The 15,971-nt window shown below is 39.2% G+C and overlaps 1 protein-coding gene across 3 annotated transcripts in view; it reads left to right on the top strand.

Annotated features, from left to right (window-relative positions):
* The first annotated feature begins 663 nt into the window (after positions 1-663).
* LOC122902553 (sodium channel protein type 1 subunit alpha) overlaps positions 664-15,971 on the top strand; it is a 143,537-nt gene continuing 128,229 nt past the window's right edge. For all 3 annotated transcript variants that reach the window (XM_044242257.1, XM_044242256.1, XM_044242254.1), the window contains exon 1: positions 664-1,124. The gene's annotated coding sequence lies outside the window, so the exon portion shown is untranslated. The remainder of the gene's footprint in view (positions 1,125-15,971) is intronic.

Genomic DNA, 15,971 nt, shown 5'->3' with positions numbered 1-15,971 from the left:
TATATTAATAATATCATATCATTGTACTCAGGATTAGAATATAGGGCTGGTTTTATTATTTCTAGCTTTTAAGAACACAACTTGCATTGCACACACTTGAGATAATTGAATGAAAATTAGATGGAGAATATGCTGTTTTTAATTTGCTGTTTAAAAGTATCCTCCAGATATCTAGGAGTGAGTATAACAAAGCTTATCTAAAAGCACAGTGATCTTCTTGCCCCATTCTGAGAAACTGCTTTCAAACTCTAAAGAAAGATTCATTGTATACAAAATCTGAATGCTGAACTTCCTATCGTTTTAATATCAACAATGGCAGTAATTAATGAACTCACCTGACAGTTACCTGCCCACAGCCATAGAGAGGTAATTTGATTTGCTTATGTCTTTCATGAAAATACCTGAACTGAAATTCATTAAGCACAACCAGTTTAACCCACCCCCTTCTGAATTTGATAAGATTTCAAATGCTGTCGTCTTGCTTGCAAAAAGATGTTGAAAGAACATAAACACTCTTTACCACTCTTACAGTTATCCTGCAAACCAGCTAACACCTTCAACTATTATTTTTATTACACAGACACATATTCCCCTCTACTCACCACAATGAGTTAAAGGTAGACAAGAGCTCTCGGTGGCAGCCTTTGAGTCATTACTCTGCTTTACCATTCCCTTCATCTTAGGTGTCATGGCTCAGTACTTTACAGACAGCCATTCACTCTGTTAGCTTTACTGCAAGCACGGGAGAGCGGTGCCTTGCAGTTGCTGCAAAATCTAGCTTTTATGCTTCTGGTCATTCTTCCCACAAAAACAACAAGACCAGTTTCCGAGCTATTCTTAACTCTCCTTCTGAAACATTTCAAAAGAGAAAGACAAGATTTCACGATTCCCATGCAAACTCCCAGCCTGCCCGCCTGCCTGCTGCTGCCAATACTTCTTCCTCTTGCTGGTGATGACATTCAGCGAGCTCCCCAGCCCCGACGCTTCGTTATGTAAGGCTGTCTAGGTCAAGTGTAGGAGACGTACTGCTGGCCTGTGAAAACTCATGGAACTCTTCCTTCAGATTAACACTTCAGGGACTATGGAAGCTGGAGGAAGCTGAGCTTTTACTACATCTTTTGGGGGTAAATATTTTTGCATGATTCAGTGGTTTGTATGCTCTAGGCTTGGCAGATGCCCGTCAGCCATGCTGAGAGGTGCCGAGAGAAATTACTAAGGGAGTCCAGTTTTGTCAGCATGCTTGAATAAGCATAGGAAGTCTGGTAGCAGTCCTAGTTTTAAGACGCTCGAGGAGTAAATGAATCATAAATTAGGATTTGCTTGTCAAGCACCTTCTCTAGCCATCGAGGAATGAATGTTGCTGTGGCTGTTTAAACTCTGAATACAATCCATTTGCTGGGAGGTGTTGCTGGAAAGCACTATTAGCTCTCAGAGATTTACTGCAGTTCTTGGCTGTTCGGTTGCCCTTGTCTGATTGCAAATTTGCTTTCCTTGTAAATAAGCGTGATGTTTTCCCACGTTTGTCTTCTGCGGTGACTGTTTGTGACAATATGAGAATGAAAGTGTCATAACCTGGCAGTGATGTGACTTCGACAGATAATAAATCCTGCCTACTTTGTTCCAAGGTGAATCCTGCAGTAAAAGCGCCGTTTGATACTAACTAGCCCTGCTGATGCCGGGCTAACTGCTCTGTTCAGAGTGTGCTGTGTTCAGGGGAGGTGGAGGCATGATCCCAGATTGGACATGAACAGTTATTCACTCTGTGAGTAAAATTAGAAACAGCATAGCACTGATTCTGTTTTAGACGCTCACCCCGTGTCCTGGTCCGGGAACTCGTTAGGCTAGCAGGCTCTTACGGAACACTGCAGAAAAGCCTGGAGAAGTAGCAGGGAAAGACTGCAGCAGCGGTGTGATACTGGCAAGGAATTTTAATAAGAGTTAACCAGAGATCCCGACACAACAGATGGCACCTAATTTAAAAGATGGGTGGGTATTTAAAAAGTTCAAGACAGGAGCAGCACATTTGAGAGGGTTCGGCTTCCTAGGTGCCCTTGGCAGGAGAAGTTCAGTGCTTTGGACAGGATGTCATGAGTTAGGAAAAAGGCTGTGTAAAGTGTCTCGTGATGTTAAAGAGGTAAATGGGAGGCTGAATATTCAGTGTCCATAAATGAGGACCGGCACGGGGCAATCAATGATAGCACACTCACTCACTAGGCAAACAGGTAGTTTTTAAGAATCTGCAAATTTCTTACATTATTTTTTATTAAATTAAAGGAACGCAAATGAATGTTGCCAAAATAAATTTCCTTCTGGGTACCCTTCTGTTAATAATGATTAACAGTAGTACATTGATTATTTATGTCGGGAATATATTGCTTATCATTTTATGCTATTTTTAATTGATTAAACATGTATGTGTTTTCCCAAATAACTTGAAGAGACAGTTATGGTCCCTCAGGGCCCGATTTTTATATTACTAATGTCAATAGGCATTTTCCCCATAGACCTAGCTTGGCATAAGAGCCCCAATCAGATCAGGCTTTACTCAGTTTGGCATCCAGAATAATCCTCACACACAGAATGTGAAAAACAATGCATACATACTTAGTCATACTTACAATCTCTAGTTCATATAGCTTTACGATAACAGTCAGTGCTGAAATGTCTATAAATGATTTTTGTTTCAAAATCTGTTTTTAATAGGGATTCTTTTCTCTGTTAATAGAACTTAAATGGTTATATTCACTTGTTCATTTCTAGAGTAAAAGATATGAGTTAAATGAGGCTAACGTTAGTTTTGGTTCTGCCGTCTTTAGATGATTTTCTTCTCAGTGTGAAGTAGCACTAGTAATTAATCTATGCCAAAGGGAAATTACATTTTTTGGTGAGATTATATTATTAAATGCTTATGATATTGAGCCAACACTGATTGAGTAGCTACCAAATGCTAGGCCAGTGGTTCTCAAAGTGTGGTCTCCTGAGTACCAGGAGCAGCACCTGGAAGCTTGTTAGGAATGCAGATTCTCAGGGGCTGAGGGGGGCAACTTGTCTTTTAACAAGCCCAGCAGGTGGCCGTGAAGCATGCTAAAGTCTGAGAACCACTAGCCTGGGTAGAACTTGGGTTAAATATCATGAAAATACTTTTCACTACATACAGTCAAAATATATGTTATGTAACTGAATTCTCTGTTTTTCTGGTGGCCCAGATGGCTCAATATAAGCAGTACTATGTTTTAAGGATTTATACTAGTGTTTATTTAGTACATCTTCAGCCTAAATTTGTCCATAAGAAGCTTTGTGTTCCAGCAGTTCCATTTTTAGCTTTTAGAAGTCACGTGGTGTGGTGGGAAATGGTGAAAGACCTATCCCTTCCAGCTCTTGAGGAGGCAAGGACTTCTCACTCACAGTGTGACTTGGCACCTGTCACTTACCTTCTCTGATGTTCAGTTTCTCATTTGTGAAATGATAGGTTGGCCTATGTCAGGGTTTCTCAGCTCAGCACAATTCACCTTGGTGGTCAGATAGTCTCCATTATGGGGTCTGTTCTGTACATCATACAATGAGCAACATCCTTGCCCTCTACCCTCAAGGTGCCACTAGCAACTCTCAATTGTGACAACCCCGAATATTTCTAGACATGAACACATCTCTCCTGAGGGCAAGCTCGCCCCTCCCACCTCCTCATTCCTACCCCATCCCTTCCGCATATCTTCGAATCTGAGACTTGCTGGCCTAGGTTAACTCCCCTTTGTAAAGTTACAGTATATGAAATAGTACAACAAATGTATTGTTTCTTCTTTTGGAAGCAGGCAGTTTCAAACTTCATAAAATAAATAGATATATGTCTCTTTTGTGTAAGCCGCAAATAAGCTGAGGCCTCTTTGCCCTCTTGAAAGTCTAGGTGTAATTTGTTCAAATACCAGTTCCATAGTCTGTGAAAGTCCAAAACCTTCTTCAGCATTTCAGGGACTTAAAACCTTGTAACATCCTCTGTGTCTTGGAGTCCTGATTCGGTGTATGCTACCTCATCACTCTTAAAAAGTAACCTAGATTCTATCTGTCATGAGTTTCTACCAGAGATTTTTCTACACCAATCATCTTTGGGGTTGATATATTTCACTAAGATCTGAGTTCTTCCCTTCATTCTTCCTCTCTCTCCCATCTCTGCTCCTCACCCTGTTCTTGCAAAGTGTCCTGGGAGCTCCAAATTCCCCCTCCAGTGTATACAGCAGACCAGCTTTCCATGGCTTTTATATCCAGATGTAAATGCCCAGATCTGTGAAAGAGCTTAGAAGATCAAGGGTCTCCAGTTTAAACCATCTTCCCTTCATGGAAGGCTTTTGGGGTTATATTATATAATCATAAAATCATAAAGTCTTGGGACTGGAACCAGTATCTAATTTAAGTTCATGTACATGTCTTTGGAATTCATTGTAGATCCTGGAAATCAACTTTTTTCTGTACTGTCATTGGAAGTCATACTGAATAAGAACTCTTGGCCCTTAAGATTACACATTTGCATGCTAGCATCTGAGAATTTTAATGATATTTCCCAAGACTTGTTGCCTCAAACAATTCAGCAGTTCAGTCCATGCATGGTAGAAGTAGATAAGCCACACACCACTCTCACACACATGCACACACGCATATTTTTTCCCAAGTGTTAGAAATTCTTTTTAGGACAATGTACTACAAACGCAAATTGTATCCTAAGATATTGGTGAGTTAAGGGACTTAATCTAAAACGTGGATATAAAAAATGTGTCAGACAGCTATATCTTGATTAATCAAAAATAATGGCTTATATTTGAATGATTATATCTGCATTTCCAAGTTATTTTATGGACATGATCCTTTCTGGGATCTAGGTTTTCTTAGCAACCCTATAGATAGGTCCCATTCCTATTATCATTTTACAGATAAGAAAATGTAACTGAAGATCTTCAGATGCCAAATCTTCTTCTCTTCCCATTATTCCATAAGGCAAGACTCAATAGTGTATGTAGTTTGAACACATTGGTGAGTATAATTTCAAAGTGTTTTTTGATAAAGACTTATTTCAAGAGACTTTCTCTGCTCTAAAGTCATTCAGGGAGTATAAGGGTGGATGTGTGCTACCAATTCTTTGCTGTATTTGCTAGGATTCATACATTTTTCCTGACTTATTTGTATAAATAGGTTTAATTAATTGTTCTTTATATGTATTACTAAGTACTTACAGAATGATTTCAATACAGAATTTATGGGTGCCTGGGTGGCTCAGTGGGTTAAGCTGCTGCCTTTGGCTCAGGTCATGATCTCAGGGTCCTGGGATCGAGTCCCGCATCGGGCTCTCTGCTCAGTAGGGAGCCTGCTTCCTCCTCTCTCTCTCTCTCTGCCTGCCTCTCTGTCTACTTGTGATCTCTCTCTATCAAATAAATAAATAAAATCTTCAAAAAAAATACAGCATTTATGCTACAGTAATGTGTATTATGTCACTTAATGCTCTCAAAATCTCCAAGAGGATGGGATTGGTCCCACTCTTAAGAGATGCCACTGAATTCAATCTAACCAAAACTTGGGTTTTAGCAGAGTTTCTGCACTGACCAGGCCATCTTCCCTGAGGCCATCTTTTCTCACTTCTGCACCCAGCTCCATGGCTCCGCACTCAGCATATACTGAGCCTCAGTAAATACTTGTTGAATGGAAGTTGGATGATTATCATTGCCACCTAGTTCCTTTATATTTTGTGCTTTCCATAACATTATTCACCCCAGTCAATTAAGTAGCAACTTGCAAATGAGATCCAGAGTTGAAAATCGAAATTAAAAAATCAAATTCCCAAAGGCAGAGGGATAGGTTCATTTAAGGCTGCCATACACTTGGAGCTCTTTGCAACTCGATCATTCATGCTACTTTCTTTATTTATCTTAAGAAAAAAATCTTTTGGTTTGATACAGAGACTTTCTCAGACTTACAAAGTGAAGTTATTTCCAACATCAAGTATAAAGTCTTGTGTTAAAATACTGGTTTCCCAACACCGGAGTCACACAGTCACTTCCAATTCTATTTGAGCTTTAAAGTAAATACCCAGGAAGTCAAAACTTGAAAGATCTTCTATTCCATTTTGTTATAGTGAAGTAAAGTTGGCATACCACATTATATTAGTTTCAGGGGTGTAGCATATTGATTTGACAATTCTGTTCATTAGTAAACGCTTCCCACCGTATAAGTGTAGACGCCACCTGTCACCCACCATACATATTCCATTTTAGAATATTCAGAAAAAAGTATTCAATAATAGAAGATAATTTAAACACGTATTAAATACAGTAAATTCCAAATGACTTGACAGTATATGTAAATTCCACTTTTTTTTTTTTTTTTGAAGCTGTGACTCAGCTCAGTATTACAATCTTCTGTTGATAGCCGAGGTGCTCAACCTACATCCTAACTCAGGACAGTTATGTGTGCAAGTCTTCAGTCCATCCCTTTCTCTACGACTGGTTAGCTTTGTGATGACAGGCAATTTATTAAACCTCTCTGAAAATCTGTTTCTTCAGCTCTCAAGGGAGAATCATCCTATCTCCTGTCCAGAATTTAGAAGAGATAATGTATATCAAGTAGTCTCTTTCACATACTGAAAGTGTTCTGAATATAATAGTTTATAATTATATTTGGCATCATCTGCTTCCAAATATATCAGGCTGTCTCAAGGAGTCCTCTCCATCTCTTTTGAGCAACTAGACATTGGTATTAGTGCAGGCTCTGGGACTCAAAGCTGCTGGATTCAATGACTGATGTTCAAAGCACTGATGAGTCAAGATCTGGTGAAGAGACAGGATGAGGCTAGCCATGAACGGACAGTTACCTACGCTTCTGCTGCTCCTAAAGATACTTTTAAAAATGCATTATCCTAAGATAACTAGCCAACCATGTGTCCACTCTTTTTTTTTTTGGTCAGCTGCTGTTCTTTATTATTATTATTAAAAGATTTTATTTATTTATTTGACAGAGAGACACAGGGAGAGAGGCAACACAACTGGGGGGAGTGGAAGAGGGAGAAGCAGGCTTCCTGCTGAGCAGGGAGCCCGATCCCAGGACCCTGAGATCATGACCTGAGCTGAAGACAGATGCTTAACGACTGAGCCATCCAGTTGTCCCTGTCAGCCCCTGTTCTTAAAAGATTATATTATCGAGGTAAATAATCCTTTGAGAGATTTGAAAATCCTAGGAAATGTGGAATTTTTTTTTCAGAGTAGAAAGAACAACTATTAAGAGGGAAAGTATGTATCGCTAGAAAATAATTCAGAATTATGCTGATTTAATTTATCTTGAAAAACAATTTGGACCTAAAGATAAAGACAATCACATTTCTACCAAGTTAGGGAAACATCTTTGACAACTGAGAGCCTAAATTAAGTAATGTCTCAGATATTTTTCTAATTCCAATATTCTGTGGAAATAGATTAACTCTGGAATGTGGTCAGCTATGTAGCAACCAATTCCAAGATGATTAGATTTGCTAGACCTGTTTCATGTATCCATTGATAATTAAGGAAAAATAAATGACTTTTAATGTTGCTGTTTTAATCATTTATCCTAAAATACATCATTAGCTGCATAGGTCTCATAATCTGAAATTTGTTAAATAAGCTGATTTATGAAAAATTAATCCTTTTTGGTTTTTATAAATGAAATTATAGTTCTCTGATAAAGTGACATTGTTTTATTTTTTATGTCCAAGAAGTGAAATAAGATGTTTAAAAGAGGTATCAGTTTTCTGTTGGGATTCTCTCATTTTGGGAGGCGAAGAAAAATAGAACAGGTATCAATCTTCTATATGAAGCTTCCTAAAGATAACATTGTGATAATCTAATTTGGGAGAAAGGAACACGGCAGTAGTAGTAAGAGTGTTTTGGTTTCAAAAGTGCAGTTTCTAGTGAAAACATCAGAGAAAACTCTGTATCAGTCAGCACAATCAGGACATCTGAAGGAAATGTTTTGGTCTTCAGATTTGCTAAATGTGTCCTCCTGGCAATGAGTCACGCGCTCCCCCCACCCCCGGCCACAACACACACATCCATCCACCTTGTCTGAAGTGGCTTTAGGAGCAAATAAGCCAATTATGAGGACCCTAATAATATTGTCAGTTGTCTTAGAGCAAATAGATGGTTCCCTTAAACTGGTGGAAACAAAAGGAGAATATTCAGTTTGGGCTTCTTGACACTATCCTTTCCTGGTCTCCTCAGAAACAGGGTTCCGTCTTACCTTCCGCAGCAGTTGTGCTGGGACCTGTGTGGTCTGGCATCTGCCCACCCCTCCAGACTCTAGCCATTTCTACAGACCCAACCTTGCATCTGTCTATACACCTTATCTCCTCTTCTTAGAACATACCTTCTCTTTTTTCTCCACATCTCTGTGCTTCTTCTAATAGACGCCTATGGGAAACTCCCAAGGGAAGTCAAGACTTGGCCTGGATATCACTTTCCAGTTAACAAAGAAAAAAGCTTGATAATTCCTGATGATGGCAAAGGTGTGGGAAACGGGTCTCTTAAGCTGTTGCCGGAATGTAAAAAGATGCCATGACTTTGGAGAGAAGCCTAGCAATATCTACCAAAGTTAAAAGGCCCATGCCCTTCCACTCAACTGAGCCATTTCCTGAGATGAGTTTTCCCACAGAAAAACTTGTGCAAGTGGGGAAAATGTTTGGAAAGTGGTGTTGACACCAGCATTGTTGGAAGTAACAGCAAAGCAAAACAAATGAAACCAAAACACTGGAAATAACCTAAGTACTTATCATTTGAAGACTGATTAAATAGATCTTTAGTGTGTCCATCTATGTGCATACCAAAATACTCTTTACCTCATAACACACGTTACATAATAACAAGGGAAAAATTTGAGATACACTATGTATAATGTTTGTAACATATAATAACATAATAACAGGGAAAATTTGAAATAAAATATGTAAATCAAACAAAGTGTACATCAATACATAGTATGATGTCATTTCTGGAAAAATATATAAAACATATATTTCAGATGCTTGGATAAACACAAGTAATTTCAGACAAATTCAAAAGAAATTGTTAACATGATCGCCTCTCCAGAATGGCCCCGGAGGAAGAGAAACAGGAAAGTTAATTTTGATTTTTAAAATCAAACAGGTCAAGTGACATGCAAAATGTTACTTGAAGAGTAGGTTAGGAATTTTCTTGGTAGAAGAGGGGAGAGGTACCTGTCTCCAGTAGGCCTGACAAGTGTGCCTTACAAAAGAGAGTGAGCATTCTTAGGGTACAGTGGGAGGAGCAGTGGCTGATTCACATGGTGTGGGTACAGAGGGAAGAGGTCAGGCTTAGGAGCTGAACCTCTGTGACAGTCATTGCCAACCCTACCCTCTACAATAGGGACTCTCAAACTTTAATGCATACAGAAATCACCTGGGAGTCTGGTTAAAATGCAGATTCTGCTTTAGCAAAGAGGAGCAAAACCCCAGATTCTGCGTTTCCACGAGCTCCCAGGAGATGCTCATGCAGCAAGCCCACTGCCACATTTTGAGAGTCAGGGTTTCAAAAGTAAGAGTATCAGGTGTTTGTGTCTTCCCAAATATGATGTGGTTTGTATCTTCCCAAACATGAAGCAGAGTCAGAAAGCAATTGTTTTCAGAAAATGCACTGAGACAAGGAGTCCTCATCGAGTATGAGGTTTGCAACCTGAGGCTGGGCCAGAGCAGGCTTATTGTCAAATGCTCAAGATCAGCCGTTCTGCTTTCTGAGGCTCTCCATGTTTAACCAATGTTGACTTCTAGAAACTCAAGCATTGCCAGATTGAAGCAAGCGTCTCCAAGCCACTCCTCGTGTACTTAGTTTATTTGTTGACTTGGTGAGAATGGTTCCAAACATAGCTCCACTCTTTCTCATTCTGTGGCAGATTGAAGAATTCAAAACCAAAAGAAGGAAGAATTGCCATCTGCCACCCTCTCACCTGGTCACATGACGCCCCCACCCCCAACACGTTTGACAGAAATCCAGTCTGTCGATCTACCATACACCTAAAAACTCTCTTGGGCTGGCTGCATGTAGGAATACCTTTCCTCTATCACAGTCCATGTGAGCGTGTGTGATGTAACCTACCTAGCTCTGCGAGGAGTGGGTATGTCCTCTCCCCTTTGTTTGCTTTTGAACTTGGGTCCCAGAGACTTGCCATCCTGATTTTAATAATGTGATATTGCCGAGAGTTTTATATCAAACAAGACAATATGAACTTAGGCTATAATTGGGTACTTGGAGATAGAGTGTTGTTTTCAAAACCACATGTAATCAGCCCCTTACCTGGAGATCTTCCTATGTGTGACTTTAGCCAAGTTACTGAGCTGTTCTGAGTTTCCTCATCTATAAAATCCCGATAGTGATAATGATACCTACTTTCCTCATCTATAAAATCCCAGTAGTGATAATGATACCTACTTTGTTACACTGTTGTAAAGTTTAAAAATCCTGTCACATTTAATTATTATTCCTCTTAAATCATTATTAGACTTGATTTGAAAATGGTCATGTTTGAATAGCAATATGTTTCTGCATACCTACCACATACTAGAGATACATACTATGAGATACACAGGTCCCCCCTGCCTTTCCCACCAGCCCTTCACATCTGATAGAACTTAGAAATCATCTACCTGATGCTTTCAAAGGAAAGGAGGTTTAAATCAGGACAGTGGGAATGAAGGGAGTCTACACAGAGTAGGTTTGGGGGAGCCAAAATGGGATGATGAGGCTGAGACATGCAGCAGTGGGGAGGTCTGAAGGTGTGCATGCTGAGAACAGCCATTGGCGAAAGCTACTCCAGCAGAAGAGGGGCTGCTCCAGCAGGAACTGCAGAGTGCCAAGCCCAGGAAGGGAGCAGAAACACAATGGGTGGGTCAGGGAACAGACCTGCAGCCCCAACAGCTGCTCTCCTTAGTTAGACACAGTCTGAAAGCCCTTGTCTTCTGGGTTCTTTTGGGTTGAGTCCAAGGCAGTCAGGAGTAGGAACCAGAGAATCTTTCCCACCACACCCCACCTTCTAGCCTAAGTGGGGGCATTTGTCTCTGGTAAACCTCCTGCTTGGGTTTTCCAAGACTTCTGCTCTCTGTAGGATCTGGTGCCACTGTTTCCTTCTCTTATCCATTAAGACCCAGGGGTGGCACAGAGTCTCTCCATCACTACTAGTTCCTGAGTGCTTTGTCAACCATCTAAGCTACATAGTAAAATGTTTCTCCATTAAATTATTTTCATGGAATGGCTTCTGAGTGTAACATCTATTTCCTGCCAGGATCTCGACTAAATCAGAGCTACAGAATTTTAAAGCAATAGATGTTTCATGGAAAGGTAACTCTCTTGTGATGCCCTAGAGAGGAGACTCTGGGCTGATGAAGATGTGGATAAAGGGACTGCTGTCCTCTGGGACAGCGACTACCATATGAAGTAGGGCAAATGAGCTCTCAGTTTCACCACTGCTGAAGTTATGAGAAGATTCACATTCTGTATTTGCTTAGTTGCAGAAAAAGTAAGGGGATGGGGGAGCAGTGTAAATATCACATCCCATATATGTTAAAGAGGTAGAGACCCAGAAGGAGCCCTTTCCTGCCTCTTCAACTTGCTATTCCTCACAGAGAGGTGGAACAGGTTACTTTGATGTAATGATAACAACCAGGATGTGAAAGACTTTCAAAGAGACTGTGTAGAACATGAAAAAGAAAGTGTATCAGGCTCTGCACTTCCTTATTTTCCAAGGGTCATGAAAAATCCTGAGACAAAGTGGTTCTTTCATTGCAGCAACCCCTAGCAAGTAGACTAGTCTGTCTCTTATCTGACTATAGATGAGCAGGTATAGGAGACTGTGGGTAGCATGGGGGGTGCCGCTGCCCAGTGCCTGTCCACAGCTGAGCCCCAAGTGATCCAGGTGTGGCTCAGATAACCCATTGCTCAGCAATCCAGGGTGAATAGGGACCATCTTATAACTAGCAACTCAGTTCACAAGCTGCAAATTTTCCAAGGAAATTTAGGCAGACTAGGTTAAACGTGGTGATCGTCCGGCTCCATGTACCTTGACCCCCCCCACCCCCGTCACTTACCAGTCTCTTCTGAAGAGTGTGCAGCTCTGAAGTGGGCCCTGGACTGACCTTAGCCCATTATTTGGAATTCTTGCTTTTCCATGGGAAGATAGAAGGTATGTAATCATACATGATTTGGGTGAGTTTGTGAATGGATTTCTGAAGGCTGAGACAGCTTAGGGATGTGGGAAAGATGTTAATCTCCCAGAAAAATACAGCGGCATCATAATTCTAATGATATATGCAGGCATTATGGATAGCTTTTCTTGGTAAAGACAATGGCTCTGGGTCTTTGAACATGAAAGGAAAAAGATGTTGGTTAAAATCCTTTAGGGAAAAAGGAACTACATGTTTGATTATGTTAAGTTATGGCAAAGTTCAGTTTTATTTTGTAAATAAAGGGTTGTCTTCATAAATATCAGCTATTTTAGTGTAAAGAAAGTTCTCCTCATGAAATAAAAGCTAATTAAACCAATTCAATAGGTAGAGAAGTGATAATGTTTTATTTAAAAACATATTTAGATAGCAAACAGGTATTGCGGTCCCAATAAGCAATCGACCATATTTTTCTTAGCACTAGCTGTAGCTGACTCTTCTTTGGGAAGGGGGGAAATTGCTGTATGAAATAGATCAGGCAAAAACCAAGAATAGTGTGTAAATTGATCTACCAGAAGGGAAGGAGCATATGTAAGCACAGAATAGAACCCAACACAGTAGCTTAGTTATTTTATGTTGTTCATGTCTTTCCTTTATTTATATTGCTATTTCTTTTCTTTCTTTATCCTACCGCGGCAGTAGATCTAAACATAAATATTTATGATTATTGCTTTAAATATTGTGAATATTGTGATGTACTTTGATCTTGTGTAAGGAGTCAAACTTTATGAACCTTTTAAGTATTTAAAGAAAGAGGCATAAAGTTCAGGCATGTGAAATATTAAATATTTTTTTCAATATAAGAAAGTTAACAGCCGTGTAAATATGGCTAGTTAGACTGAAGAAACAGAAAATATATTTTTAGATTACATTTTAGCTTTTCAAAGACATTATAGAACTTCAAGATCATTTGCTTACTGGATATTTCCTGGGCCTCTTTTGGATCTGCATTCCTAGAAGCTGTCAATGTTCCTCTGAGTACGTGGTGCTCTTGCCCTTGAACTTGAACATTTGTGGCTAATATTTAAGATCGGCATGAGGAGCGAGACTGAAGGACGGTCACTTTCTTTACCCTTTGCTAAAACCAATGTTGGTTAGTCCGTCACCTTCGTAAACAGTAACTGCAATCACACACACCATCACATCCATCTCTCTGTCAAAACATGAGTGAAAATCAATTGTGGCGTATCTAGAAATACTCCACTCACTTCCATTTTGCTTCTTCTATGCTGAGGCACCCACTCAATATTAATTTCCTTCAAAGTTAGACAGTGGAAAACATTTGAATGGACTTTTGTGGTATAAAACAAGCTATGTGACCTTGGACAAGTCACATCACTTCTCTTGACATCATTTCTTCTATCCAAAATAAGAACCCTTGTCTAGATGATCTCTGAGAACATTTCAATGCCACAATTCCTCAAGGATTGTCAAAAGCATATCTGTGAAGCAGTGGTTAAAATTTACATCAACTGAGGTTCTGTTTCATGAGATTTTAAAAGTTATTTTATCCTGTCTGTAAATCTTAATGGAATTTCATTCTGGAATTTTGATTCATCGGTACTCAGCAGATGCCCTGTTCACCTTTGGCAAATACCTTCATTCCACTAGAAACACTGGGGTGTGTTTGGGAATAAAATAGGAAATAAGACCTACTACTTGCTCTCAAAGAGATTAGGGGATGGAGGCAGGGCAGAAGTTTGCATGGAGGAGGGTGATGTGACCAGAGAGGAAAGGAAGAAAACCAAGTATTAAAAGTGTCATGGCTTCTGGCTTATTTGGGGGAAAGGCAAAGAGTTTGCTATTATGAAAAATGACATTGCTGTCATCCTCAGTAAATATTGATAATGCACTCTTATATTTAGTTGAAGAGAGAAGACCGAAAAAGAAGCCAGGGCCCCAAATAATAAAGGATTTAAAGCTGAAAACTCATAGAGCACTGAAGTAATTTTTTTAAACACTGCTTGAAGGGTTGCATAATATTGAGAATGAATAATATTCTATGAAGTGACAAAAAGTCATTCTGTAATTTAATATCCTTGTAAACCAATATCGCATTGCTGACCTCATCAGATGCTTTACATTCATCTATTTAAATCCCTTTCAAGAGATCATCTTTGTGTATTACTAGGTCTTGCCCATAAAACCCCATTTATTTGGTTTTGAAATACCACTGTTTGCTTCTCCAACTGCAACAGCTGCCTGTGTAATTAAAAGAAAATTGCGGTGACTCTTCCTACAGGAATAACTGCATCCCTGAAAATGGTCATCTGTGGATTTCTAATGAAGTTCTAGTTTTCATTGCTTTGGGTGGAATGGCAGGAAGGCTTGGGAGACTGGGCATCATCAGAGGAACAACTTCGTGATCCCACAACCTCTCTCCATCTCTTTCTCACTTTAAAACACAGCATTGTGGGGGCACCTGGGTGGCTCAGTGGGTTAAACTGCTGCATTCGGCTCAGGTCATGATCTCAGGGTCCTGGGATAGAGTTCCGCATCGGGCTCTCTGCCCAGCAGGGAGCCTGCTTCCTCCTCTCTCTCTCTCTGCCTACTTGTGATCTCTCTGTCAAATAAATAAATAAGTAATCTTAAAAAAAAAATAAAAAATAAAACACAGCATTGTGGTAAACGCAAAACAAAACAAAAAACCATTCGTTTTCCTTTACTACCAGAAAAAAGAATTGGAAGTAATTTTAGTGACTTTCTGGAAACTTTTTATAAAATTTTTAATATTCTTCTGTGTGCCTACAAGCATAGATTCTAGCTACTTGAGAAACATTTTAGAATAGATTCAGTAAGAAAAATAATTCCAGTTATTTAGGCTCAATATATTGTAGGTGATTTTAAGAATGGCAATCTGTGAGTGAAAAAAATCACAAACTAGTTACAGCTCTGATTCAGTAAATTCCAGTGCGGGGTGGGCTCAAATATTTCGATATCCTGATTTAGTTCATTCTTTCTCGCTCTCTCTTCCTATATCTCTTTCTTTCTCTCTTTCTTTTCTCTCTTCTCCCTCTTTCTTTCATGGGGTATATGGACTTAACAATGGTTTTAAATGTTTATCTTCTAGTACCTGTGAGACAGTCTAAAACCAATAGGCCAATTTTATGCTAGCAAGAAATTGTAACTTTAAACTTTATAAAAAACTGGTTGGCTATGGTCCCTAAGAGATGGATCTAGAAGGCATTTTCTGCATTTATTTATGTAATAACAGGTAAATTCTATACTCTTCTGGCTCACTTTCAGAAGTACAAATTAACCTGAAAAGTGAAGAGTTTATTATTTTCTGCTAGGAAGTGTTTTCTATTTCTAAAATAGTGGCTGCTTAAGGCAATGTATTAATAAATACTTGGGTGAGAGCAAGGAATTCGTAGTAAATTTTTGCAGAATATTATCTATATATTATATGTATACATGTGTATATACATATATACATGTGTGTATGTGTATATGTAATACGCTTATATTTATGTGTGTACATCATTGTGTAATATATATATTATAAAATTGTGTACACATATAAAGATATAGATTCCCCAGTAGTGTGTGTGTATATATATGTGTATATGTGTGTACATGTATGTGTGTGTATGTGCATATATATATGTATGGTGTGCATATGTACACACACACACACACACACACACACACACTCTACTGGGGAATCCATATCTGAAAATGAAGTCCTGAAATAATAAATGATGTTTACTGTGGCATCACAGTGTTACAATGA

The sequence above is a fragment of the Neovison vison genome, chromosome 3, assembly GCF_020171115.1.
Source record: "Neovison vison isolate M4711 chromosome 3, ASM_NN_V1, whole genome shotgun sequence".
NCBI classification, from domain to species: domain Eukaryota; kingdom Metazoa; phylum Chordata; class Mammalia; order Carnivora; family Mustelidae; genus Neogale; species Neogale vison.
The sequence above is the reverse complement of the archived record's forward strand: the minus strand, read 5'-3'. Positions and strand labels throughout refer to the sequence as shown.